Consider the following 26,669-nt stretch of genomic DNA (forward strand, 5'->3'; position numbering starts at 1 on the left):
AAATAAGCAGAAGGCAGTTAAAAGGATAATTAGGAAGGCAAAAAGAAGTAGAGAAGATCTAATTGCTAAGAATATTTTGACTTCAAAGAGTTCTTTAGATATATTCAGAGCAGACAGAAGATAGCAGAGGAAGCTTGTCCACTGAAGACAATGCCAGGGTTTGGAGCAGGAGCTCTGGGAAGAGCGAGTTTGTAAATGAGCTATTGGGTGCCTCTGGCTGGGGCTGTGCCTCCAGGGGGTGCTTGGCACACCTGTGTCCAGGACCCATCTTGTGTCCTGTGCTGGGAGCCCTGATCAGCAAAGGGAGCTGCAGAACCCCTGGGCACCTTCACATTGTGGGGATGCTATTTTTAAGCTAAGGTTTGTGCAGCTTGCCGGGAGCCTTGAAGTCTTCGTGTTGCACGGCAGAAAAGCCTTGTTGCTGCCCTCACCTGTGAATGTGGGGGTGACCCTGTGCCACAGCAAGGCCTGAAGATTTTTCTGAGGACTTTCTTGACTGTCAGGTTGAAGAAGACCTCTCAGATGAAGATACCTTTATCCAGAAGAAGACCTTTGACCAGTCACCACTTTTTCAACCAGAGCAGAGCATTGAGTGCCATGTCCGGTCATTTCTTGAACACCTCCAGGGATGGGGACTCTACCACTTGCCTGGGCTGCCATGCCTATGCTTGACCACCCTTTCTATGAGGGCATTCATCCTAATGTCCACCCTGAGCCTCCCCTGGCTCAGCCTAAGCTGTTCCCTCTCCTCCTGTCCCTGTTCCCTGGGAGCGGAGCCTGACCCCCCCAGCTGTCCCCTCCTATCAGGAGCTGTGCAGAGCCACAAGGTCCCCCTTGAGCCTCCTTTTCTCCAGGCTGAGCCCCTTTCCAGCTCCCTCAGCCTCTCCTGGGGCTACAACCCCTTCCCCAGCTCTGTTCCCTTCACTGGACTTGCTCCAGCCCCTCAATGTCCTTCTTGGTGTGAGAAATCCAGAACTGGACACACGACTTGTGGTGTGGCCTCATGAGTGCAGAACACAGAGGGACAAATCCCTCTCTATGTTCAGCAGGTGCTAAATCAGAAGGAAAGATAATGCCACAACTAAAACACATTCTGGCTGGAAGTTCACGAGTCTTGTGTGTAAAAACCTGGGGACAATTTAAGCAGTTTCTTGCTAAGCTCACCCGATTTAGATTTTCCTGCTTTGATCAGAGTTGCTTTTCTCAGCAAGCTGCCCTTGTAGAAAGCTGGAGTGTTAGGGACTCTTTTGTATATGTAATTAAAAGCAGTCTTGTATCTTGATATCCCACTGTGGTTAACGTTTCCTTTAGAAAAATGGTTGACTTTAACAGGCTGGGAAAACTGGGGCTTCTTCTGGTGACCAATGCAGGGGCAGATGGGCTCCTCTCCACCTGCTTACCCTGGTTTGGAGAGTAGGATCAGCAATGCCAGGAGATCTTGTTTTGTTCTGGTTTTTGTGTTTGTAAGGTTGGATTCTGTGTGTTCCCACGCTAGATCAGTTGTCACAGCCTGGAGCAGGGAGGTTTTCCCAGCAGTGGACTCTTCCTCTTGGTTCCACCAACGTGCCTTGTCACTGTCTGCTCACAGACATTTCTGGGGCTTGAATCCCTACTCTTCACCCAGCCACCACCACAGTGTGGATTTCAACAAGTTTGGGAGGAAATTAGCAGTGACCCCAGTGGCTGCAGCGTGTGGCTGTGCAGGGCTGCTCCTGGGGAGCTGTGGTTGCACGGGCAGTGCCTCGCCAGCGGGCCGGGTTTCTGTGTCAGTGAGCGCTGCGTGCCGGGTGTCACATCCTCACTGGAGGCTGGAATTCGCCTGGCCGGGAATGCGACCAGACCCATTGTTCCTGGATTAGGACTTGTCCCTTGAAGCATCACACCAGCTGCACAGAGCGTTTCGGACCCACAGCCCTGCCTGTGTGTTCAGCTGGGGGCTGCCAACTCCATCGGCTTGAATGAGGTGTCCAGCTGTGCCCAGCGTTGGTGCCACTCTCTGCACAGCCCCACACTCTGTGTCCTTATCTCAGAGAGGGCCTCCTGGTTGTTCTTGCACAGCCCTTCCTTTCTTTGCAGGCAGTGAAGTAGCAAGACCCTTCCTTGGCATAAATGAGATCATAGGGTGGGAGAGCAGCAGCCCCTGGATTCACACCTTGGGGCTCAGGTGGAACCAGCAGACCTGGTTAGCCTGTTCCATGATGGCAGCAGGATGGTCTTTAAGCTGTTACGTTTCTGATGGAGTGGAGAAATGTCTTAATTATTGAATACTTATGTTTTCAAATGGGATTTGAGAGGTTTCATACTGAATGTTATTAGCCCAGATAAGGAGTTACAGTCTTAGGAGTGAAAAAGCTCCTTGTATAGAGAAAGAGCGTGGGAGTGATATTGGGCAAGTTCCAACAGGTCCAGGTGGATGTCTTCCATGTGCCCATGCTGTTTTAATATTAAACCTCTTTATTTTCACCTCCATTAAGTGCTAATGAGAGCAGGGTGTCTGTGGGGCTGAATGGGAAATAAAGCAAGACAAGCACACCATGTATATTGTGCGCTGCTTTCCTCTTCCCTCAAATCTGATATCCTCCAACTTTATATCACATCCAACCAAATTATGATCAGAGGAAAATGGTAATTTGATTCAAGGGGAGAAAAATTAAAGTCCAAAACCAGTGTGTGTAAGATATTTGTGCAAAAGTTGTGTAGATCTTGAGGAGAAGCTTTTGTCCATCAGCAGATTTAATTGGCAGCAAAAGAAGTTTCGTCTTGTACTGGAAAAGAAAAATAGGTCTATAGAGTCCTGGAGTCAGCCCAGACAAAGAGGAGATAAAAACAAGAAGTCCTGGTGAAGGGAAGGGTTTGCTGATGAGATGTTACTGCACTGAGCTGTGCCTGGTGCTGGAGCTGCTCTCAAATCTCAGCTTCTCTGTCCCCACACACTGTGGTTGGGTGGCATCAGCTCAAATGTCAGTGAAGGGGGAAGGAAAGGGTGGCTAAATGGAGTCTCTTAATGAGCCTTTGGGACCATGGCAGGTGGGAATGGGATGCAGGACACTGTTGGGACTCACTGCACTCAGGAGCCCTTGCTCTGGGATGATGTGTCCCTGGAGCTCCTGGAAAGAGAGGTAGTTGTGTATTCCTGCTGCCTGTAGAAGTAGTGGTGGATGAGACCAAGATGTTGCCTAAGGTGCCCTCCATGAATTGTTCTGTCACTCCTCTCTTTTGTTGGAGAGAGATTTTCCAACAGTCCTGTCCTTCAAATTTAGTTTGTGGTGTTGCTGTGGTTTTGATCTGTCTCAGTTGCAGGATTTGTAGTGAAATGTTATTTCCAAAAATAAATTCTGTCCTTTGAACTTTGAGAAATTAATCCTTTTTCTTCACTTTTTTCTTCACTTCCTTGAAAGGATCATTTGGAGTCTTTAAAGGCTGAGTAATACAGTTTTCAGTAAAATTCTTACTCCAGTGAGCCTTCACTGGTTGCATCAACTCTGACGAAAGCAAGCGCAAGACCCACACCTGCACTCAGGTGTGCTGCTGGACGCGATGTGCGCAGGGTATAACCACTGCCAGCGCTTGCTGTGCCTGCCAGGGAGTGCTGACCGCCACCAGCAGCTGCTGCATCCCCCGAGATCCGCCTGCCATGCTCCTGGCCACGCTCTTGTGTCTTTTGGCATCCACCGGCAGCACCGTGGCTTTGGCCGGCGCTGCAGCCTCGTTCCCCGCTTGGCCGCGGCTGCCGGAGCGCTGCAGATGTGGTGTCAGACTACCAGATCCAGCCCAGAGACTCCTTGGCTTGGCGAACCTTTGTGGCTGCCTGCTGCCTGCACGTTCAGAGGCATCCAGGATTTCCTTTAAAAATAGCTGTGTGCTTTTTATGAGGAGGATTTTCCAAGCGCAGTCTGGAGGCAGAGCAGCACGTTACAGTCTCGGGTTTGCCGGCAGCGTTACTGAATAACTGGAGGTGTGAACTCCCTCAGCCCTCGTTTGCTGGATGTTAACGACACTGCGAGTCATCCTGGGGAAGGGAGGAGTGGGTGGCAAGCAGAGCCTGAAAGATGGGAAAGGGAGCCTGGCCAAGAACACGCTGTTGCCAAAAGACCAAAGTGCTGGTCCTCTGCCTTCTGTCTGTGGTTATCTGCTGCCGATCTCACAGGCTCATGTTTGCTGGAGCCTTCTAGGGGTTGATTTATGTCCCTAACCTTGGAAAAGCACATTAAAAAAGCCAAAAAAACCCAAGGCTTTGTGCCAGGTTGGTGAATAACGTGGCTTGTGGAGGGGAGCAGTGAGTGGGGAGCAGGGAACAGAGGAGCAGGATGGGTATGAGGAGGAAGGCAGCACATGGTACTATCAGACTGCTGCAGCCGCTCAGGGGCTCAGCTTTCTTGTGGTGTAAGGGGATGGGACTTTGGCATTAAAACCAGAGCACTGAAATTCAGCAATGCTGTGGATGTGAAGGGAGAAGTTTCTTTCAGCAGCTCTCCCTGCAGTGTGGTCAGCAGCTCACGTGGATGTGGTTGAACCTGCAGTAGGGCAGCTCCTGGGGTTGCTGTCACCTGGGTGGGGATGTTGCTGCAGTGTCTGCTCTGTTTGGGACTCAGCTCTGTTGCCCTCATGCTTTAAGGCATGGTGTGATTCAAGTCAGCACCAAATTTGGAGCTGTCATCCCTCTGTGCTCACATTCAGGTCTGACTGGGCTTTCTTGCACGACTTGACAGCAGTGGCTTGTTGGCTTGTGTAGCATCAGCTCTTCAGCACTGCTGGCTGAGGTGTGGTCTGGTGGAGCTGGGCACCGTGAGTCACAGTGTCTAGCCTGGTTACAAGTAGTTGAAGAATAAACCATTCCCAGGGTTGCCAGAGCCATGGACAGGAGCAGGAGCTGGCTTTTGAGCCCTGGAGCAGTGCCACGTCCCCCCTGCTGTGCGCTACCTCCACTGCGCTGGGACCAGACCCTACGCCAGCTCCCATCGTGGCTCTGAGCCCTGGAACAAAAACACTGCCGAGCAGTGCACTCACCCTTCCAGCTGCTGCCAGGCCTCCTCTGAAATTTTATCTCAATAACTGTATTTAATGCCTGTGGACTTGGGGAGCTTCTGCCCTGCAGCTGGAGCCATGCAGTGGCCATTGGAACTCTTGCTTTCCAAGAAGCAGGTGGACCTTCCTCTTAGGATGAAGCCAAATGGAGAATTCTGTTTTAGGACATGCTATATAAAAATATTTGTGTCCCATCTTTCTGCTTCCCCCTGTAGTGTGTGCAGGGCTCTTGTGCCAGGTCTGAGCTCCAGGCCAGTTCCAGAAGGCTCCTGAGAAGACACATGGAAACCCTCTGGCTCACTCCCTTTGCCCTCTCCAGCCTTCTGCCCTCTCCAGGAGCCTTGCAGCCCTGCTGCACCCTTTTGATGTTGGCTTTGAGTGATTGTTTGCTCACAGGGGTGGTTCTTGAGCAGCTCCCTCAGTGCCCAGCCAGTTTGGCTCTCACAGAGCTGTGGGGTCTAGCAGGGGCTCCTGTTGGGCAGCCTCACCCCACAGGCAGGATCCCAGCACCCCTGTCCTGGAGTGCCACCAGTAATCCAGAACCTATGGCATGAGGGGGTAGTGATGTCCTGTGGTCTGACCTGTCCTGTCCCAAGGGACTGGAACAAGGGATGCCCTGGGCAGCTCCCCCTCTTATGCTCCATTTCTTCCAAAATTTGCAGAGGTTTCCCAAGGTGTCGCTCACCAGGGTGTACAAAGGGTTGATGACAGGAAATGGGGTGAAAGAAGCTCTCTGTTCCCAGTGAGGCGGGAGGCAGCTGTGCTGGAATGTGCCCTTGGTCAGCACACCACCTCAGGAAGAAGGGTAAAATTCCAGAATTAGGTAAATGTGCAGCTTCCCTGTGATGCTGCTTTTCTTTATGTGAAACTTCTTTATCTGCAGAGTGACAATGGAGGGCAGCACCTAATTTCACCAGGGACTACAGTAATTTCTGAGCAAACTCTGCTCTGTTTGCCGTGGTACCGTGGGGATGGCTGTGAATGAACCACCTGGGTTTTCTGTTACAATGAGAATTTATGACAACGTGTTCTTAGCCTGGCAGAGTCTGCCTTTCCTTCTCCCTGTTCCCTGGGACAGGGACGGCTGGCCCTGAGCGCTGCATGTGGAGGTAAAGGACCTTTTGCCTCCTTGAATTTTGAAATAAAGCACATTTGACTTTGATATCTTAGGGTTTTTTCCCATAAAATGTTGGTGCCCAGAGCTACATATGGCTGCTCCATTACTATTTTGTCTGATGGTTTACTGAGACAATTTGGGCCATTTAAATTTACATGAGTTTACCCTGTTACTGGGATTCTTTGGAGCTCAACTGAAAAATAAGTAAATTCATATTAGTGGCTTAAAGTGCTACTAGTAAAAAATTGCCTTTTTGAAAGTTAAATAATGTTTTAAAATTTTAAATAATAAAAAAAGTTCAATAAACAATATGAATATTTAAGAAAACACATTTGGTACCTCTGTACCCCATTTCCCACGTAACAGTTATTTAACGCTTCTGCCTGAAATGCCACTGCCATGTGCTCCCCTGCCTCTGCCCTAGTCCTGGCACAAATCTTGTCACCACGTCTGGTGGTGCTGGAATGAAGGAGTAGTGAAATTAAACTTAGTGGATTTCCAGTCCTTCCTCCCTACTCCCAGAGTAGTTTTGGGACAGGATGGCCAAGCCTGCAGGCTGTGGTAGGGATGGGTTCATGGCACAATTGTGGTTTCTGTTTATTTTGACTTTTAAAACAATTCCTTCCCTTCCCTTGTTCTCCTACTGGTAACTTGCACTGAGCTGATGTTTTCCCTGCATGTAAAGGCCAATTGAGATCAGGTTCGACCCCTTCCTAACACAGAGCATGGATCTATTGGATCTTTTTTATAATTCTACTCTGACTTTAGTGGTTTGCTTGATTTTAGTGGTTTCTGCCCGTTCTCACCCTTGGTGCTGCACATCTCCCCCTGCAGAGCTGTGAGAAGCTCCATGGGAGGGGTTGCACCCCCCATCCCCTCCTCAGACTGTGGTCAGCACAGGAGATCCTCACCCATTTAACCTTTGCTTTCCCTGGGAGGTTTTGTTGAGTCCTAGCTGCTCTTGGCAATTTTTTACTGCTCAGTTTATCCAGGTCACTCTGAAACTTGGTGTGTTGCAAAGATCTTTGACGAGTATTTCATGGGCACGTGTGGTTGATGTGTGTGGGTGTGAGGGGGCAGAGGAGGGATGAGCCAGGGGAGCACGAGCCCCAAAGAGCCCCAGACCATCACTTCCCAGGGTGGTTTGGAGCCTGCTTTAGTTCTGCCAAGGAGAGGTTTGGCTCCCAGCCCCTGAAGATGGCCAAGTGTGAGTGGGAGGGAAGCGTTTCGCACCTTTAAATGCAGTAATTAAAATGCCTTTGGAGGGCTGAGGTGTCCATCCACAGTGTCAGGGCACGAGCAGCTCGGTACCCACTGGGTGCCCCATGTCACTGCCAGCTGGGAGAGCACCAATTGGGTGCATGTCCAGGGTCGTGCTGGAGGTCCTGCTGCTCCTGCAGCCGTGTCTGGGCTCAGGGAAGGTCAGCTGAGGAGTTGGAGCCCATCCCATCACTGAGCTCTTGGTGACTTCTGGGCTTGCCATGACCAGGTCAGGCAGCACGTGTGGCTGCACATGCTGGCAGGTACTTCAGCAGCCAAAGTGTTTTTTGCGGGACATTCCAGGTCCTCCTGCAGTGACAAGAGTCTGAGAACCCCCCTGCCTGTATTTGCTCCTGTTCAACCCTGCATACACAACAAGCTCGAGCTGGCTTTCACAGCTGGTCACTCTGCTTTAAGATGAGGTTCCTGTAGGATCACATCAGGCCTGGGGGGACCTGGTGAGATTTTCTGTGGACAAAAGGACCATCAGCTTGTTGAGCACAGTGTGGGGCCGGGAGTTCTTATTTGGATTTTTTTATTAAGTGTTTCTCTCTGGGCAAGCAGGAGGTGGTGTTGGTGTCCTGCTGCCTCAGCACCCGTTCCATGGGTGCAGCTCCGCAGTTGTTCCCTGCTTGGCTATTTCCATCTTTGCCACCACTTGAGGGATTTTGGGGCCATGCCTCCCATAGGGTGGGGAATGCAAGCTGCCTTTGGCTGCTGCCTTTGCTGCTGGAGCCGTGGAGAGTGTGGATGAACATGTCTTTGGAAGCAGCTGGTGGAGGAACTTCCTTCATTTCATGTGCCAAGTCCCCCAGGTGAGTGTTGGTGTTTGATTGCTGCTGTCAGCAGTTGGTTTCCCTGGGGCAGTGGTGTGTGCTGCTGTGCTCAGGTCAGCGCCCCCCTCTGCTGTGCGTGCCTTGGGGACCTTTGGAAGGCCCTCCTGGAGGGGGACACTGCACGTGTCATGAAGGGCTGAGCTGGCAGGGTCGGTGTTGGTGGGAGCAGGAGCCGCTGGATCCCCTGTGTGAAAGGGGAGGGAGTATCCGGAGAGAGAGCTCCCCCCAGGCCATCACACTGCTTCCCCCAGCAGCCCGTGGGTCTCCTCCCCGGCCCTTGTGCAGCCCCGGTGCATCCCTGTGGTGCACCAGGGTGGTCCCGCTGCAGCCAGGGCTGCTGGCAGCCCCCTGCCCTGCTGGCCGAGGGCTGGCTGTGACCCTGCCTGCCCATTTAGCATTAACAGCCTTGCCCCCAGCTGCGTGGGTGATGGGTGAGGCTGCTCCCGTGTTCCTGGAGGAGCCTGTGCCTGCTCCTGCACTGCTGTGCTCGTGCTGCTGCTCGTGGGCTCCTGTTTGCCAGGGCTGGGGTGCAGCTCGTGCCTTTTGTAGCTAATCCACCTCTGGTTGTGCTCTTCTGCTCTCCCACAGGGGAGAAAGAGGCTCTTCTGATCTCAGACAGCCCCAGCGAAGGGAATGATGCTCTCCTGTAGGCCAGGATGTCTTACTCCAGCTAGGAGCACAGCTCACTGTGTAAGCCACACAGAACCCTCATTTGAGGCCCTGGAGTCTCAGCTCCGGGCCTGCAGAGGCTGTGGGCTTGGTGGTGGCACTTTCCTGGTGGGAGCCAGGCTCTCATCCTCAATTAGTGCATGCACTTTGTGTGCATCCTTTAGCCATGAACATGCAGAGGGATTTTTCCCATCTCCTCCTTGTGCTCAGGGGTGATAAATGAGAAGCTGGAAAAAGAAGTTGGTTTGGTTGATGAGGTGGACATCAGTCAAAGGACATGGACTTGATCTTGGAGATCTTTTCCAACCTAAACGATTCTGTGATGCTGTGCAGGGTGCAGGTGCAGCGTGTGGTGGCTGTCCCTGGGAACTGGCCTGGACAGCAGCTGAACAGCAGTGGGGCAGGAAATGCAGGCAGGGTATGCAATGCAGGCAGGGGATGCAGGCAGGACAGGAGGCATCCAGCTCTGAGCAGCTGCTGTTTATTTGGGAAGGGAAATCCTCCAGCTCGGGTCGTGCTCTTTAGGAGCGTGTCCTGTATGGATAGAGAGGTTGGGCTTTTGTGGACTGTGCCATGAGTGGTTTGAAGCTGCACTTGAAGTTTTATTTGACTGGAAAGCATTTAGGAAGTGATTTTGAATCCATTTGGTTGATTCACTGCTATTCCTGCAGTAGGATGCAGAGCAGTGATTCTGTAATTAATTTAATTATATGCTTATTCAATCTTTCCCAAACTAGTAAAATTTCAGAATGCTTTTGAATTCAATGAAATGTGATTTTTCAGGGCCAGGAGGAAGGGAAGGCGGGGAAATTTCAAGTTCTGTTTTCTCCCTTGGTTGGTGTTCCAGCACTGTCTCTCCACCACTGTAGCGTTGGCATTGGGCAGCCCCAGCCTTATTTTGGTTATTTACCAAATTCCTGCCTCTGCTCAGTGCTTCCCTGCTGAAATGGAACATTTGAAAGAAGCTTCACGAATAAAATCATAAAAAGCCTTTTCTTGTTCTTTCTCCCACCTCCTCCATCTTTGCTGGTACCTAATGTTCATTGCTCTCTGCTTTTATTGCCTTTGAATTTGGCCAAAACAATCTATTATGTAATTGGGCTAATGAGTTCCAACCCACTTTCCATCTTTCCCTCACAGCACAGTGAGCAGCTAATCTCTTCCCAGTTTACCTTTCTCCCCTTTTCAGTTGTTAATTTAAAAGTGTCATTTCCAAATATGCCACTCCTCCTCGCTAAGGCTCATTTTTATTTATTTTTAAACTCTGTAGAAGGCCTTGAATGAGTAACCGAATATCTCCTGGGCTCTGGAATTTAACAGTCTTTGCCCTTTGTTCAGCTGGGTCAATGCATGAATTCACAAGTTACTAAATTAAAAAGGAGGAAAAAAAGGAAAATGTCTGATTGTGGATTGGATTTAGATTTTTTTTTTTTCCCTGAAGAAATGAAATACAAAGAGGAACTAGTGTTTTCAAATAGTTTATAAAGTAGCAATTTATTTTAAAATCTTGTACCAAGGCAAATTTTAAAAACAGAACCAAGCACTGACCTGTTTTTTTTTTTTTTTTCCCAAAGGGAAAGTGGTCAAATCCAACTTTCTGTGTTTAAGGAGCTCGAAAATGTAAATCTCCTTACAGCATAAACACGGGTAGAGCAGACAAAGGCTTGATGGGCAGAGGTTATGGCTGGAGCACAAAATTACCACAATGTCAAGATGGTTTCCTTAATTTTTTTCTTTTTTGCCTGAAGAAGATCCTGTCAGGCTGCTGCATTAACGGTCAGTGTGAAGCAGCAGAGCCTGAGTGCCCACAGGTCCTGTTCAACACAGGACCTGCCTGAACAGACCTCCTTGCAATTTTTATGTGTGTCTTTATAAAAAAATTGTTAAAAAGATTGAAGTTTCTATCAAAAAAAAAAAAGAATGGAGTGCAGCAGTGCTGGCTGGTGGGGTTGGTTTAGAGCAGCTGAGGGTTTATCCCTGCCTTGGGAGCCATTCCCTGGCCAGGACAGCTCCCGGTGAGGGAAGGGCTGGGCAGGTGATCAGGGCAGGAAAGCAGCTGTTGGGATTGCTCTGTCTCCTTGCTGCCCCTCACAAACCTTGGAACGCTTTTCCATGCCTTGGGATGCAGAGCTGCTGAGCAGAACTTCCCTGGGAGGCAGGGAAGGAACTTGAGCCCTGCTATTGCACAGGGTGGGCTCTGCCTTGCTGGGCATCTCCCCAGTGACTTATTTCCAAATAACAGCACTCCTGAACTCAGCAAGGGGCTCACAGCATTTGAGATTTTGGCAAGGGGTCTCTTGTGTCCCAGATTAAAAAGCAAGATGTATTCTATTTGTCATCTGTATGGCAGTTGTCTTGTGTTAAGTAGGCAGTTTTTCCTTATCTCTTCCACAATCAATCCTCCCTCCGGAGACATCTGCTAATAGTGGGCCATTGAGTGTCACTGCATAACTGATAAAAACTAGAACATCCCATTGTAAGATGCTCTGCCCAAAAGGAGGAGCAAAGCATTCCTACCTGCAGATAGTCCTGAGATTCTGGCCCACCAGCACACTTTTTTTTCTGTGCTGGATTTTCCCAGAGGAACAGCTGCCTCTTCCACTGCCTCTCAGAGGAAGACTGCACCCTTTTCTACAAGATCACTACTCCAACAGAACCACGCCTGACACTCCAGGAGGACTGCAGCCACAATTCCAATTGGACTGCTACCAACACCCTGTCCAACAGGGTGTCAGGTTGTATTCTGACTCTGTCAGTGTTGTTTTAGTTCACTGCATTGTTTATTTTATCTTTTTATTTTCTTCCCTAATAAAGAACTGTTATTCCTGCTCCCATATTTTTGCCTGAGGGAAAATATTAATTTCAAATTTATATTATATATTATATATTTTATTTATATATATATATATATATAATTAATTTCAAATTTATAACAATTCGGAGGGAAGGGGTTTACATTTTTCCATTTCAGGGGAGGCTCCTGCCTTCCTTAGCAGACACCTGTCTTTCCAAACCAAGATGTCTTGACTGTGGCTTTTCTCTGGTTCTGCTGTGGCAGGGGCTGTCCAAGGGCTGGGGATCCCCAGCAGGGCCTTCCTGCCTGGGTCCTGCTCTGCAGCCTGGCAATATTTTCCAAACTCGTGGGAGACACCTCCCACCCTCCTCCCCATGACCTTTGTGTCAGTTCTGAAACATTGCTTCCTCTGCTCCGGCTGCTCCAGGAGATGACTTCCATGCTGCTGCCTCCTCCTCCTCCTCCTCCTCCTCCTCCTCCTCATCTCACAGTGTTTTCAAGCTCTGAGAGGAGGATTTCCAGATGTGAGTTGGCTGGTGGTGGCAAGGGAACCTGCTGGCCTTAGTGCCTGGTGATGGTGTGAGCCCAGATGAGTCCAGTGTGACTTGAGGACAGATGGATTTGCCATGAGAGATGGTTCCACCCCAAATTTTAGCTTCTTTCTGTCTTGTGAAGCAATGGCAGTTGGTGTCTGGCAGTGTGTGGCAAGAAGAGACTTAAAATCTGGGTTCTTTTTGATTCTTTTTTGAAATGCATTTTAGTGTTTTAAAATTTGCGGCTGTTCCAAATTTGGGTGACTTTGGCCATTGTCTCCCTCAGCTTTGCCTTTGCTTTTGATAACTTTTTTGCATTCTAAATGATAAATGCAACTGGAGACCTTAAATGACCTTAATTTCCCCAAATTGGATGCTTCGTGCCCAGTGTGATAGACTCAGAGTTTAAATTAATATAAATTTTGTAAATAAGTAGACTGACCTTTTGGTGAACTGGAAAGAAATGTCAAATTTCTGTTTCCTTCCCCCACTCCTGTAATCAGCAGTCTGTAATGAATGAATTATTCCTAATTTCAAGATTGTAGCTCAAAAGGGCACTCAAATGGCTGAAATCCCATAAGAAAGACTGACCTTTTGGTTGTCTCTGATGAAAATTCAAGATTTTTCCAGAATTTAGCAGTCTGTAATGGACTGCATGAGATGTTACTGCAGCTCACAGGAGCAGCTCCTCATTTATTTTCTTAATATATTTATATTAACACTGCATGATCCCCCAGAGCACCTTCAGTGCCTTGTAGGAGCATTCAAGGTGTAGTTTAGATGCAGTGCCAAGGCTTCCTACAGGTGCAAAGCAACTGTGAAATAAATGATTCCCCTCCTGCTCCAGGAGGAATTGATTATTTGTCATCCCTGGCATTTCCCTGGCTGCTTCAAGGTCCTGCTGCAGTTTTGGTGATGCTGGGACATGTAGGAAGGTCCACAGGACTCGGAGGTGTACAAGTAGCAATAAATCTATGTTCCCCACAAGATACTGCCAGTGACTGTGGATCTGATTTTGCTCAGGAGCTGCTGGACAGAGTTCTGGGTTTTTTCATAGAATCATAGAATGATTTTGCCTCCAGCTCTGGGGTCCTCAGCACAAAACCTGGAGCTGCTGGGGCCAGTCCAGAGGAGGCCACAGAGCTGCTCCAGGGCTGGAGCCTCTGCTCTGGAGCCAGGCTGGGAGAGCTGGGGGTGCTCACCTGGAGAGGAGAAGGCTCCAGGGAGAGCTCAGAGCCCTTCCAGGGCCTGAAGGGGGCTTGTAAAAAGGAGGGAGAGGGACTTTTCATAGGGGCAGACCGCGACAGAACACGGGGGAATATTTTTAAACAGCCAGAGGCAGGGATGGGATATTGGGGAGGAATTGTTCCCTGGGAGGGTGAGCAGGCCCTGGCACAGGGTGCCCAGAGCAGCTGTGGCTGCCCCTGGATCCCTGGCAGTGTCCCAGGCCAGGCTGGATGGGGCTGGGAGCAGCCTGGGACAGTGGGAGGGGTCCCTGCCCATGGCAGGGGTGGCACTGGATGGGCTTTAAGGTCCCTCCCAAGCCAGTCCAGCGTGGGATTCCATGGTGAACAGACAAGGAATCACACATACTTGGCCTCCATAACTTGTTCCTCTGTCTGTGCCCCTAAAGGGGCTTCCCTTTAGATATTTATTTTGTAACAGATAATGACTGGCCATAAATTCTGGAGAGACATTTCATGAAGGTCCCTGGTGTTGTGAAAGGCTCGGCCCCGCTGGCACTGGGCCCCTGCATTGGTGGCCACCAAACCCTGCAGGGCTGGGCCTGGGCAGGGCTGGGTGCCCTGGGCTGCCAGGCCATGGGCCCTTCCTGGGCACCCCGAGCCCTTCCTGGGCACCCCGAGCCCTTCCCGGGCACCCTGAGCCCTTCCTGGGCACCCTGAGCCCTCCAGGCTGCGGGGAGCAGCTGGAATGTGTGGCAGGGACAGTCATGGTTGGCCATCACCAACCCTTTAGAGATGCAGATTTATTTGGGGAAAAGCCAACATTCAAGTGCTCTGGGCTCCTTCCTTACCTTGCTGGCAGATGCAGAGTTTCCTTAAACCACATAATGCAACACATCTATCCTATAAACGTCTCACTTGTGGCTCTTTCACAAATGAAAACAGGGTGAGATCACTTCTCCTTTTCATTTTCTGGTTCTCCTCCACACTGCAGCACAGTAAAATTTTGGAGGCTGCAATGTGAAAGCAGTACTTAAACTTATACCCAGTTCTCCTTTTAATTTTATTAAATCATGAAAATATTTCTAGGAGAAATAGATTTTGAAATAGATTTTGCATATTGCACCGCCAGCTACATTAAAATAATAAATGTCCAGTGTTACGTTCTTTGGCACTGTTTCTGAAGTGCCCAAATGCTGGATAGGGGGTTAAACCCTGCTCTCCTATTGGTCTGTTCAGCTCTTCTCTCAGACAATCAGGCCATGAGATGTTCAGCAAATGTTTTGCTTAGTGCAGTGCTATCACATTGGGCCTTAAAAATAGTAGTAAATAAATAAAGGGCAGAAAGTTTAATGTTACTAAGTTTGTATTGTTAATTTAAAACTCAAAAAAAAAATTAAAATTCCTAATTTTTGGCTTTTGGAGCCTACTTCAAGTTGTGGTACTTAACAGCACACCCAGGGCTGAGGCTGCTCCACGCCTTGGCTTGTGCTGGTGGCTCCCATCCAGCTGGGAATAGTCTCTGGAAGCTGAACGCTTGGTTCAGAAATGTTGCTCAGCACACTTCCCACACGTCCCCAGGATCTGGGAACAGTCAAGGGCGCCACAAAGTTTTGGGCTTGTTTTTCAAAATCCGCGCCCCTCTCATGGGGTACGCCGAGGAATCCCCCAGCGGTGCAGGGAGGTGGTAGAGCTGTGAGGCTGGGGAGCAGTGGAGAAGGCAGGGGAAGGTGTGCCTCCAGCCTGGTTCTGGGCCCAGGGTGAGCGTAGCAGGGAGGGCTGCACATCATCCCTGCACATCAGCAGCACTGCCCGGCAGGACTGCTCACCCCACAGCCACTCATCGTGCTGCTGCTGCAGAATCAGTTCATGCTCCTGACGATGCCCCCAGCCAGGGGCCTGGGGGTTGGGTGTGGGCAGGATTTATCATTTGTGTGCTCAGAAATGTGTTTTGCTGCCTCTGCTCCGAGATCCATTTTGTGGTAGGGTTTAGTGGGAATGGTGGTATATCTTGGTTTGAACAGACAGGCGTCTGCAAAGGAAGGCAGGAGCCTCCCTTGAAATAGAAAATGTAAAACCCCTCCCTCCAAATTGTTATAATTTTGAAATTAAGGGGCTCTTAGGTAAAGATATGGGAATAGGAATAACAGTTCTTTACTAGGAAAATTAAAAATACAAATGCAATAGTACAAAACAATCCACTGCCAGAGTGAGAGCAGGCCCTGGCAGGCTGTGGGTCAGGGTGTGGCAGCAGTCCCATTCCATGGGGGCTCAGCCCTCCTGCAGTGCCAGCTGTGCTTCTGCTGGGGCAGGATCCTGGTCAAGGCTGGAGTTTTCCTCTGGAGCTCCAGGGCTGGTGTGGATGGGCCTGGGCTCCCTCTGGGAATGCAGTGGGGCAGAAAGCTGCTCCTCTGGGAATGCAGTGGGGCAGAAAGCTGCTCCTCTGGGAATGCAGTGGGGCAGAAAGCTGCTCCTCTGGGAATGCAGTGGGGAAGAAAGCTGCTCCTCTGGGAATGCAGTGGGGCAGAAAGCTGCTCCTCTGGGAATGCAGTGGGGCAGAAAGCTGCTCCTCTGGGAATGCAGTGGGGCAGAAAGCTGCTCCTCTGGGAATGCAGTGGGCAAAGGCTGCTGTGCTGTTCCAAGGTCAGATTGGATCCAGGTAGGAATGCTTGGCTCCTGCCCTGGGTGAAGCCTCTCCCCATGGGATGCTGGAATTTTCTCAGCCATGCAGGGACACTCAGTGGCCATGAACAGCAGAGATCTGGAGGGAGGATTGGCTGTGGGAGAGATAAAGAAAAGTGCCCAATGCACAGAGGAGAACTGCCCCAGCTCTGATAGATGGCAACAGAACACACACCAAGCTGCACCTTGCAACCTGAGACATGGTGTTTGGTTGAACGTTGGACTTAATGATCTTGGAGGCCTTTCCCAGCCTTAATGATTCTGTGACTCTATGAATCTGGTTCTGTGCTCTCTCCAAGTTGCCTTCCAGTAGCTACTCTGTTTATTTTTGTGTGTGCTGTGAGACACTTCAGCATTTGGCATGGGTTTGGTAGGAATGCTTCGAGTGTCTTCCATCCTGGCTGGTGTGAGAGCCTGGTCTTATCTTTTATGTTTATAGAATAGTAAAAAGACAGCAACTGGATAAATTAATGAAAGAAATTTCTGCCAACAGCGACCAAGCACAAAGACAACTCCTCTCTCCTGTGAAGCTCCTCGGTGGCTCAGTGGAGGATGGGAGATGATTCTGGAGGTGTTGCACTTTGGATGATGATGTTGCACTTAGGCTTTTCCTGGTTTTATACACTTTTCTAACCCTTCATGGACCCATGGTCTGAGCCTGCTCAGCTTTTCCTCTCAGTCAGGAGTGGACCAGCTGCTTTCCATTTTTGCAAGGGCTTGATCCTTCATGAAGCTGAGTGATAAACACGGGATGCAGGAGCCAGAGCACTTCACACTCAGTGTGTGAGTACTGATGGGTCTGGAGCCAGGCCAGGACTGCTGCCAGACAGCCTGAACCAGGCTTCTACCTGTGCCATGGATCAGTGATAGTGCTCTCTGTTCTGAGAAGGGCTCTTTTCTTCCACGAACTGCTGGAACAGCCAGGGAGGTGTTTTCCATTTCACTGTGCTGGGCTGTGCAGCTCCTCATGCCTTCTCTTGCTCTGCCCACAGCCCCTGGAGAGCATTGCTGGGGTCAGGTGAAGACCCCAAGCCTCTCTCTGTATCCAGGAGGGTGTAACAGGGGCTGATGTTGTGTCCACAGCTGGACCCAGCAGCTTTCATTCTGTACAGGGTGTCTCCAGTCACCTCAGTCATGAGAGAAAGGTTGGTTACGGATTCAGTCATAGAATCCTGGATGGGTTTGAGTTGGAAGAGACCTTAAAGCTCATATCATTCCATTCCTCTGCCATGGGCAGGGACACCTTTCATTATCCCAAGTGATCTTACAGGTCCAACCTTGCTGATTGTGCTCTATATTCTAACTTAAATACATAAAAATGCAGCATGGGGTAAGTACTTGACTCTGAAAATGAATTTGTGGGTAAGATGTTGAAGAGTGAAGGTCTTGGGGCATTTTTAGTTGCCCTTCAATTCAGTTTATTCTGTTTGGTGTGTTCTAAACTTCATTGAAAAACAAGTTAATGCTCATTCAGACTGACCATAACAAGTGACTCCCAGAGTTGTAGCCCCTCAAAATTGTATTTAGCCATAGAGAATGGGAACTGTTAGGGTCTTCAGCAGTGTCCATTCAGCTCAAAGCTGTGGAAGATGGTTGGAGAAAAGTAAATCTTGTATCCACCAAGCACAGGGGGGTTGAGACTTAATCTGTGCCCAGGTTTTATGGTTCCCCCGCACTGCTGGAGGAGGGCAGTAGTTGCCCTGGCTTTGTAAGGACATAGATTGGAGCCTTCAGAGCAGAAGCAGATCTGGCAGTTCAGACTGTGTATGGTGGCCAACACCGGTGCCTGGCACATGCTGGGCTGCCCAGCCACCTCTGCAAGTGCCACTGCCTGTTGGTGCTGCCAGGGGACTGGCACTGCTGGCCACAAGGGCTCGGAGCTGCTTTGTGTGGCTGGGCTGGAGCTGGGGAATCCCTCGAGTGCCTGCGCAGCAAACCCACCTGAGTGATTGCTGAAGTGGGGCGGGAGGTGTCACTGCCGTCCCCAGAGGCTGTTGTGCCAGGGCTGGCATTGATGTGGAACCTGTTGTGGGGCTGTTTGCAGACCAGACCTCGGAGGGGAGCACAGGGGGTGGGCTGGGGACAGAGTCAGCTCTGGGCCCTGCATTGTTGGCAGAGAGAGGCCAGAAGAGGCTGCTGGGTCTCAGGCGTTTGTGCATTTTTGCCAAATCCCCTTTGGCCAGGAGCAGGCAGCCGTGGCAGCTTTTTGATGGAGGGTTTGTTGTTGAATTTGTGTTTCAGCTCACAGCAGATCTGTGTCCCAGCGTGTTCCCTGCCCATGGGAACACTGCTGGGAACTGCAGCGTTTTCTGGGACAGCACACTCAACAGATCCCAAAGAGCAGGGTTTAGTGGGAATAGTGGTATATCTTGGTTTGAACAGACAGGTGTCTGCTAAGGAAGGCAGGAGCCTCCCTTGAAATAGAAAATGTAAACTCCCTCCCTCCAAATTGTTATAATTTTGAAATTAAGGGGCTCTTCGGTGAAGATATGGGAATAGGAATAACAGTTCTTTACTAGGAAAATTAAAAATACAAATGCAATTGTACAAAAAAAGGAAAACAATCCACTGGCAGAGTGAGAGCAGGCCCTGGCAGCCTGTGGGTCAGGGTGTGGCAGCAGTCCTATTCCATGGTGGTTGTTTGCTGCAGTCACACGTGTGTCAGTCTGTATAAACACTCCCTGGATAGTGGGAGCTCACTGCCTGGATCCCTCCATCCTGGAATAACCTTCCTAGCTTTGAAAAGCAATCAAATGACCCTGTTTCCCTTTAATCATAAGTGCACTGGCAATAAGTGGTTTGGAGAGCCCTTAACATTGTTCCTTTCACTGGCCAGGTTGTATCTATCTGCTTTTTGATGTTTTGACTATCCAGAAGAGTCTGGGGATGACCCTTGGTACATAGATATCCTCTCCAAGACAAAGGAATGATTTTTTGAATAAAAAGCAAGACTGAAATTCAAGACATAAGTGTCTGGTTCTCACAAAATCTTCTTCTGTGGCTCTGGGCAGGTTATATGATCTCTCTTAGATTTTCCAGTTCAAGAAATGAAGAGAAATTGCTTTTTCTTATCAGCTCACATGAAAATTGTCAATACTAACTGGTGTTTGGGAGACAGCATGATGTTTTAGACATTTTGGTTGGTGTTTCTCATAGCTTTGAGTGCTACAGTGACTGAGGGAGGTTTACTTGAGCCTCTGGAGCCATCTTGCTATAGAAGCTCTCATCCTTTGCCTTGTTCTTCTCCTCTTTAGAGACTGAAAAACATCACTGTGTCAGCTTCAGGATGGCTTTGTCCTGGTAGACCTGAGTGGGGTTTTGTGTGCTGGGGATGAGCAGTGGAGCAGCAGACAGTGCCCTTAGCAGGGTGCCAGGGGTTTTGGTGTGCCCAGAGATCAACTGCTGTGTCATTATAAAGGTGGCTATTTCCAGGTCAGAGCTCAGGTACCCTGCAATAAACTCTCAACACCTTGAGTATTTTATCCTCAGTCTGTGGGTGAACTCCTGTAGTGCTGCCAGGCTGCCATCTTTCACAGATGGTGAATTCTCTTCCAAACTAGTAATAAATAATATTAACAGTAATAATAAAAAGTTGCTTCTATTTTATGTTTTGAGCACTGACAATAGCCTTTGGAAAAGTCCAGTGTTCCTTGCCGAGGGGGTCGCCATGGCTACTGTCCATGCTGGGTTTAACAGCCCTGCTGGCTAATGCAGCACAAACAGATTTGGCTTTTCCTTCTAGCTGTAATGAATAGCAAACTGCTGTGTATTCATTAAGGGAAGCAACTTGCAGAGGTTAAGTGTTTGATTTCTGGAGCTGCCGTCGAGGGCAGTCATCAAAAATAAATTGGGCAGCCAAGGAGGAAAAGGGGTTTATAAGATGTAAAGTGGGAAGAAAATAATTGCTACCTCATTCCTTGTTTCTTTCCTTGGGTTTTGCAGCTGTAAGTCAGGATCTCTGGGTCCAAGCTATGCAGATTTTGTTAGATGTGATCAGATTTGCTGGAGAGTGAACTTTGTTTTTGACAGGAACCCATCTGACTAATTCAGCAAAAATAAACAGGTGCTTGGACTGCAGTCACCCAGGCCAGGCAGGCTGGAGGAAAACGGGGCTTACTTCAGAGCCTGAGCAGCACCAGGGAGTCCTGACAATGCTCTGTCCACCTGTCCAGCCTGGAAAGGCTCCTCATCATCCAGGCCCTGTAACAGCCTGGGAGGAGGGATGGGCATGTCACATTCCTGCTGTAGGATGCGAGGGGCCTCTTCCTTTCGCATCTGGGTGAATCTGTTGCACATAAAATGGAAACAGCACAAAAGGAAGATGTCTCTGGTGATGTCAGCACACTGAACAGCCTAGTCATCCTCAGGGAACACCCCTGGCCTCCTCTGTGGCCTCTCAGGGGCAGCAGGAGTGCCCCTCCTAAGTGTCATAAGTGTTTTCCACCCTTTTTCCAGGATAATGTCCTTCTGCTGCTCGTTAGTTTGGGGTTTGGTTATTTCCTACTTGCACAGTTAGGCTGCTTAAAAATGCATCTTGTTTAAATGAATGCAGCACACCCATCGATCCAGATGGCATTGTATTAGTGACCTGTCCTCTTTAATTATGTGCAACTAATTTTTAATTTTATGTTCTCTACAAACATGACTGCGAATGATTTTCTAGCTGCTTGTAAATCAGTGATGGATATTGAATCCTTTCAGGGACTGCTTTCTCTTGGAAGAAATGAGGATTCTCTCATTACAGCTGGTTTTCAAAATTTATCAGATAGCTGTTTTTTAATCCACTTAGTATATGTTTACATTGATTTCTGTTTTAGGGCTGTTTTTTTTTTTTTAATTTATTTTTTTTACTCAACATCTTGTGCAATAGTAGGCTGTGCAAAAATCTAAGTCTCTTATGCTAAAGCAGTTATCTTTCTCAACCAAACCCATAAATCTTATCAGGAAGTAACTCAAAGTCAGTTTGACAAGGCTGGTTTTCTTTCTTCTTTCCTGTATAAAGACATTCAGGCTGAATTTCTTGCTGCACCATTTTCATCCAGATTTGTATAGGTGTTCACACCTGCAGAACAATTAATTGGAAACCTTTTTCCGTGTTTCTCAGTGTCAGGTGGATGGTTGTATCTGCCATGAGCATGGGAGTTTCTCTCTTTTGTCTGGCAGTGTCACACAGTCAGTGCCATTTCTTCATTGTTGTATTTTTAGTTAGGGAGGGCAATGCCACGTGTGCTGGCAGAGAGAGACTGAGCTGGGAGGTGTTGGGAAGCTCTGTTAAAAATCCATCTTACTGCTCCCTTGTGACCTGACCTACTGACATCTGGTGGGGCAAGACTCAGCAGGGATGTTTGCCCAAAGCCCAGTCCTGGTTTGGGAGTCTCACAGGGACCTGGGGAGAAGGACCTGGACAGAGGAATAGTTCAGGGGCAGTGGAGGGATGGGGTCCCCCAGCTGCTCAGGGTTGTGGCTGTTTCCACAGAGGGATCAGCCCCTGCTGGTCCATGCCCATGAAATGCTCGTGTGATGGTGTCACTGTGGTGTCACTGTGATGTCACTGTGGTGTCACCGTGGTGTCTCGGGATGGGGTTTGGGTGCCCAGGAATGAGGCACCACCTCCAGCCGTGCTGGCAGCACCCATCAGTGGGGTGACTGAAAGTCATGGATCATCCCTCCACGATGGATTTCCCTCTCTAGCTCTGGCATTCAGGAGCCAGTTGCCCCTCTTGGCAGTCCTTTGCAGTGTTTTCCTGGGGAGAAGGACGTGTCAGTGCTGGTGGGTGATGTCTGACCCATGCAGGGACAGTCCCACATCCCCTGGGTGTCCCCAGGGCATCCTGTGGTCACACCAGCAGCTGCTACTAAAGGTTGTGTTAGCCCAGAGCTGCCTCTGCCTTGGAGCATCCTTAAGGGGCTCAGGAGCCTTTTCCAAAGACCACTGAAGTCAAATGGAAAACTTGATAAGCTGAAAAGCCTCAAGATTTAAAGGGAAATAAGAGACTCTGAGTGTGTCTGAATGGGTTTGGGGGTCGGGGAGTGCTGGAGGTAGAGACACCTGTGTGTGCCCTGAGCTCTGGGGCAGGAGGAGGAGAGGGTGGGCAGGGGAGACCCCATGGTTGTGGTTGGGAGGAAGATGAGAAGCTGGAGAGTGGAGGGAGCATATCTCATCAGGCTTCTCATTTAGCCTGTTTGGTGTTGCCCCGAGTGTATTTTGGGTGTGTCGTGTCTGTTTGCTTCCCGTGGCAAATACTGAGCTGTGGAGGGGCTGGAAGGCTGGGTCTGCTGGGTGCTGCAGAGTGAGATGTGACAGTTCCTGTGCTGGGGTCCAGGTCCTGCAGGTCCTGCAGGGGGGGGTGTGTGTCCTTGTAGGTCCATAGTGAGCAGCTGCCCCTAAGCCAGACTGTAAATGTGCCAGGAGTCAGTCCAGGCCTGATTTCTAGGTTTAAGGCAGACCCTAAGGTACCAAAGAGCTTGGCAATGGGGAGCCAGGCTGGAAGTACAAGCCAGTGTGTGAGGGTCTGTGAATAAACATTTGTTTTCCATGCATTAGACTGAAATCTTTTGTTACTTTTATGGGTAAAATGAAACTTGGTGGATCAGCCCCTTTAAAATCACATACAGTGCTGTAGATCTGGAGCCTGCTGCTAGAGATCAGTGATGGTAAGAGCATCAGAAATGTAAAACATCTTTATTTGGATGCTGAAAGCCTCCGTGGTTAATAGAGCTCGGGTAGAAGGTTTTTATTAGAGAGAAACCCCTGTAGTTTAGGGGAAAAGCCAGGCCCCAGCTGATCAAATTAAGCAGAAGCATCCTCACGCAGGGGATGGGCTGTAATTGCTCACTTCAGAATTTCTCTGCCTCTCTCTGCCTTTCAGCTGAGGACAGCACTGCCACAGTCAGGGCATCATCTCTGCTGCTGCCAGGTGTCCCCGTTGTCCCTCTGTGCCCAGGGGCCAAAGTCTCACAAGTGGATTCTGGTGGTGCTTTAAAGGAGAAGATCGTTGGCTTGTGGGCTGGAGAGACAGAACCAAAGGGGGACGTTTGGGGCTGCAGAGGAACAGCAGTGCTTGGCTTGAGAAAAGGCACTTCAGAGTGAGCAAACACAAAATCCTCACTGGGCAGAACTTGGGTGTGGCTCTCCAGGAGCAGCAGGTCAGAGCTCAGATCTGTGTCCAGCAGACAGTCTGTGTGGGAGTTACTGTCAGGCTCCTTGGGACATTGCCAGGAAGATGGGATAGGTGATGAGGAGCTTGGAGAAGGCTTTAAACCAGGCTTTGAGCATTTTTTTGGATGAATCAGAGGGAGAAATGCAAAAGAATTCAGGAAAAGGAGAGTTGCAACATCAGTGTGGTGTGGTGTGACGCAGGAGAGCGGCGGGGGCCTCTCATGGGAGCTGCTCAGGAAGGTCCTGGTGCTCTGGGATTCCCAAACTCTGCAAGGAGCTTGACACCAACGATGGAGGAGCCCAGGAGGGATCTGAGCTGGCCCATCCCCTCCAGTCCTGATGGAGATCAGCACAGATGCTGGGACTGGTGCTCTTACCTGAGTTGTGAACAATGCTTTGCCCTGTTCAATTTTTACTTTACTAAAATGAATATCATGGACTTCTTAATAGTCATAGGAGCATAAAAATCTCAGTGTATCACAATTCATCATCCTTTAAAAATTGAATTTCTGTTGAATTATGCCTTGCTGCTGTAGTGCTGGGGAAAAGCTCTTATTATTCATAACTATAAATACAGCGATGTTGAGATTTAACTGGTGCCTGAAGGCTTTATGCTGCACTTTCATACTGACAAAGCAAACACTCTTATGGATCACTTTGAGTTTATGGGGCCAGGGGCAGCTGAGCCCTTCCCCACTGCTGGGAGCAGAATCCAGCAATGCCCCTCTCCAGTCCCCATCTCTCAGCAGGCAGGAGGACTTGGAGTCACTTTTGCCCTTTGGGATGGAGATAAAAGACCACCAAAAAAAGGAAATGAAAGAAAGACATGAATACTCAGTTGGGTAGGTGAGGAAAACCCACCTGGGTTGGTCAGGGTGCTGAAGGACACCTTTCAGGAGCAGCACCAGCTTGGAGGGAGTGCTTGGGTTTGGAGAGCAGCTTCCATGGAGTGAAGGACAAGGGGCAAGAGGTGGGGAATGAGATGAATCCTCCAGAAAGTGCCTGAATGGTCTGGGACTGCAATTGGAACTAAATTCAAGAGACTATTTCCTTTTTGTAGTAAGGTTCTCACATCCTCTTCTTTGTGGGCATCAATGAACACTTGCTTGTCCCTCCTTGTCTCAGCTGAACATTTAAATAGGCTTTGGCTCCATCGTGCAATGGCTGATGGGGACAGCCCTGGCTGGGTAGGAGTTTGCTCAAGTTTATGTTTTGCTTTTTGAGCACCTGTTTTGGACCTGAAACATGGAAAAGTCCCATAATTTGGTGCTCACTGAGGCTGAACTTGAGGCCTTCATATGGATTTAACGCAAAAGAGAAAGGAGTTAATCTTTTACAGGAAATAATTAACATATGGCAACAATTCTTAAAAAAGGATTGGGTAAATCTGGTCTGTAGGGACAAGGTGGAAAGATTCTGACTGGATTTGGAAGGAATTTTTTTGTGTGTGGTTATAATTAGAAATTTACACATAGCAAAAGAAGTCTTGCTGTTGGATGTTGGTTATCATGGCCCGTAGGTTGTTTGGAGTTTTGTTTGGTTTATGAACTCTTTTCTTTAAATAGCACATGAGTCTTGCAGAAGTTTGGCAGTGGCATGTTTAACTTTTGACTTAGTTTGGATGTTCAATATTTTCATTACAAAATAACTCTGATACATTTTTATTTTTAATAACAAAAATTAATAATCTCTTGGGAACTGAAATTCTGTATTTGAGAAATTGCAAAGCCTCCATTCTGGGCTTTGTTCCACTGAAAGTAAGACAACAAAATTGGTGATTTCATGGTAGTTGTATTTTCCACTGCATTTCAAAACTGGTTTCTGTGCAGGCATGCAGAGCAATGATGAAAAGTTCTAAAAATGAGATACCTGAGTCTAGGGCTGGAGCTAGGCTGGCAGAGCTGGGGGTGCTCACTTGGAGAGGAGAAGCTCCAGGGAGAGTTCAGAGCCTTTCCAGGGCCTGTAGGGGCTCCAGGAGAGCTGGAGAGGGACTGGGGACAAGGGATGGAGGGACAGGACACAGGGAATGGCTTCCCACTGCCAGAGGGCAGGGATGGATGGGATATTGGGAATCAGGAATTGTTCCCTGGGAGGGTGGGCAGGCCCTGGCACTGGGTGCCCAGAGCAGCTGTGGCTGCCCCTGGATCCCTGGCAATGCCCAAGGCCAGGCTGGACAGGGCTAGGAGTGACCTGGGACAGTGGGAGGTGTCCCTGCCATGGCAGGGGTGGCACTGGATGATGTTTAATGTCCCTTCCAAAGCAAAGCAGTCTGGGATTCCGTGATTTTTTCTTTAGTAAAAGACAAGGGGTTTCTGACCTTCCAGTCTTGGAGGATTCTGGAGCCGTGGGGTGCAAATACCAGTGCAGAGGAAGGATGGGCTGGTGAGTGAATCCCTAATGAAAGGGGAGATGCAGCTTGGTGCCCGGGAAACCATGGGTGGGGAATGCTCTAGGCCCTGTGGGTGAGCCATGGCACAGGGACAGTCACTAGGGCAGGGATGGCACACGGGCAGTCACTAGGGCAGGGATGGCACACGGGCAGTCACTAGGGCAGGGATGGCACAGGAACAGTCACTAGGGCAGGGATGGCACACGGACAGTCACTAGGGCAGGGATGGCACAGGAACAGTCACTAGGGCAGGGATGGCACAGGAACAGTCACTAGGGCAGGGATGGCACACGGACAGTCACTAGGGCAGGGATGGCACACGGGCAGTCACTAGGGCAGGGATGGCACAGGGACAGTCACCAGGGCTGGGGTGGCACAGGGACAGTCACTAGGGCAGGGATGGCACAGGAACAGTCACTAGGGCAGGGATGGCACACGGGCAGTCACTAGGGCAGGGATGGCACAGGGACAGTCACCAGGGCTGGGGTGGCACAGGGACAGTCACTAGGGCAGGGATGGCACACGGGCAGTCACTAGGGCAGGGATGGCACAGGGGCAGTCACTAGGGCAGGGATGGCACACGGGCAGTCACTAGGGCAGGGATGGCACAGGGACAGTCACCAGGGCTGGGGTGGCACAGGGACAGTCACTAGGGCAGGGATGGCACAGGGGCAGTCACTAGGGCAGGGATGGCACAGGAACAGTCACTAGGGCAGGGATGGCACAGGAACAGTCACTAGGGCAGCAGTCCCGGCTGTGGCAGTGCTCACCTCTTGCCTCCAGCACATCTTTTAAATTCAGGAGCAGGCAATGTTTGTGCTTGGGTTTTTCTGTGGGAATGGGCCCTTTATCAGTAAATCAGAGCCTCTCCAGGCGGGTGAGCGGTGCAGGTTCCTGAAGGGTGTTCTTTCACCTGATTTTGGCAAGGCAGGTGGGTGTTGGTTAATGATTGCCCGGGACTGCTCCTGACTGGGTTCAGTGGATGCCTGAGTGAGCACAGAGCTGAACCTGGGCAGGGGAC

At 49.6% G+C, this 26,669-nt stretch overlaps 1 protein-coding gene and 1 long non-coding RNA gene across 6 annotated transcripts in view; one reads left to right on the forward strand and one right to left on the reverse strand.

Annotated features, from left to right (window-relative positions):
• The window catches only part of ZNF618 (zinc finger protein 618), a 150,483-nt gene that overhangs the window by 16,975 nt on the left and 106,839 nt on the right, over positions 1 to 26,669 (forward strand). The gene's annotated exons all lie outside the window — the stretch shown is intronic.
• On the reverse strand, positions 21,059 to 21,563 carry LOC128798459 (uncharacterized). Its single transcript, XR_008434427.1, has 2 exons — positions 21,408 to 21,563; positions 21,059 to 21,162 (listed from the first exon to the last, which is right to left on the reverse strand). It is a non-coding gene; the product is annotated as an uncharacterized LOC128798459 (long non-coding RNA).

The sequence above is a fragment of the Vidua chalybeata genome, chromosome 21, assembly GCF_026979565.1.
Source record: "Vidua chalybeata isolate OUT-0048 chromosome 21, bVidCha1 merged haplotype, whole genome shotgun sequence".
NCBI lineage: Eukaryota > Metazoa > Chordata > Aves > Passeriformes > Viduidae > Vidua > Vidua chalybeata.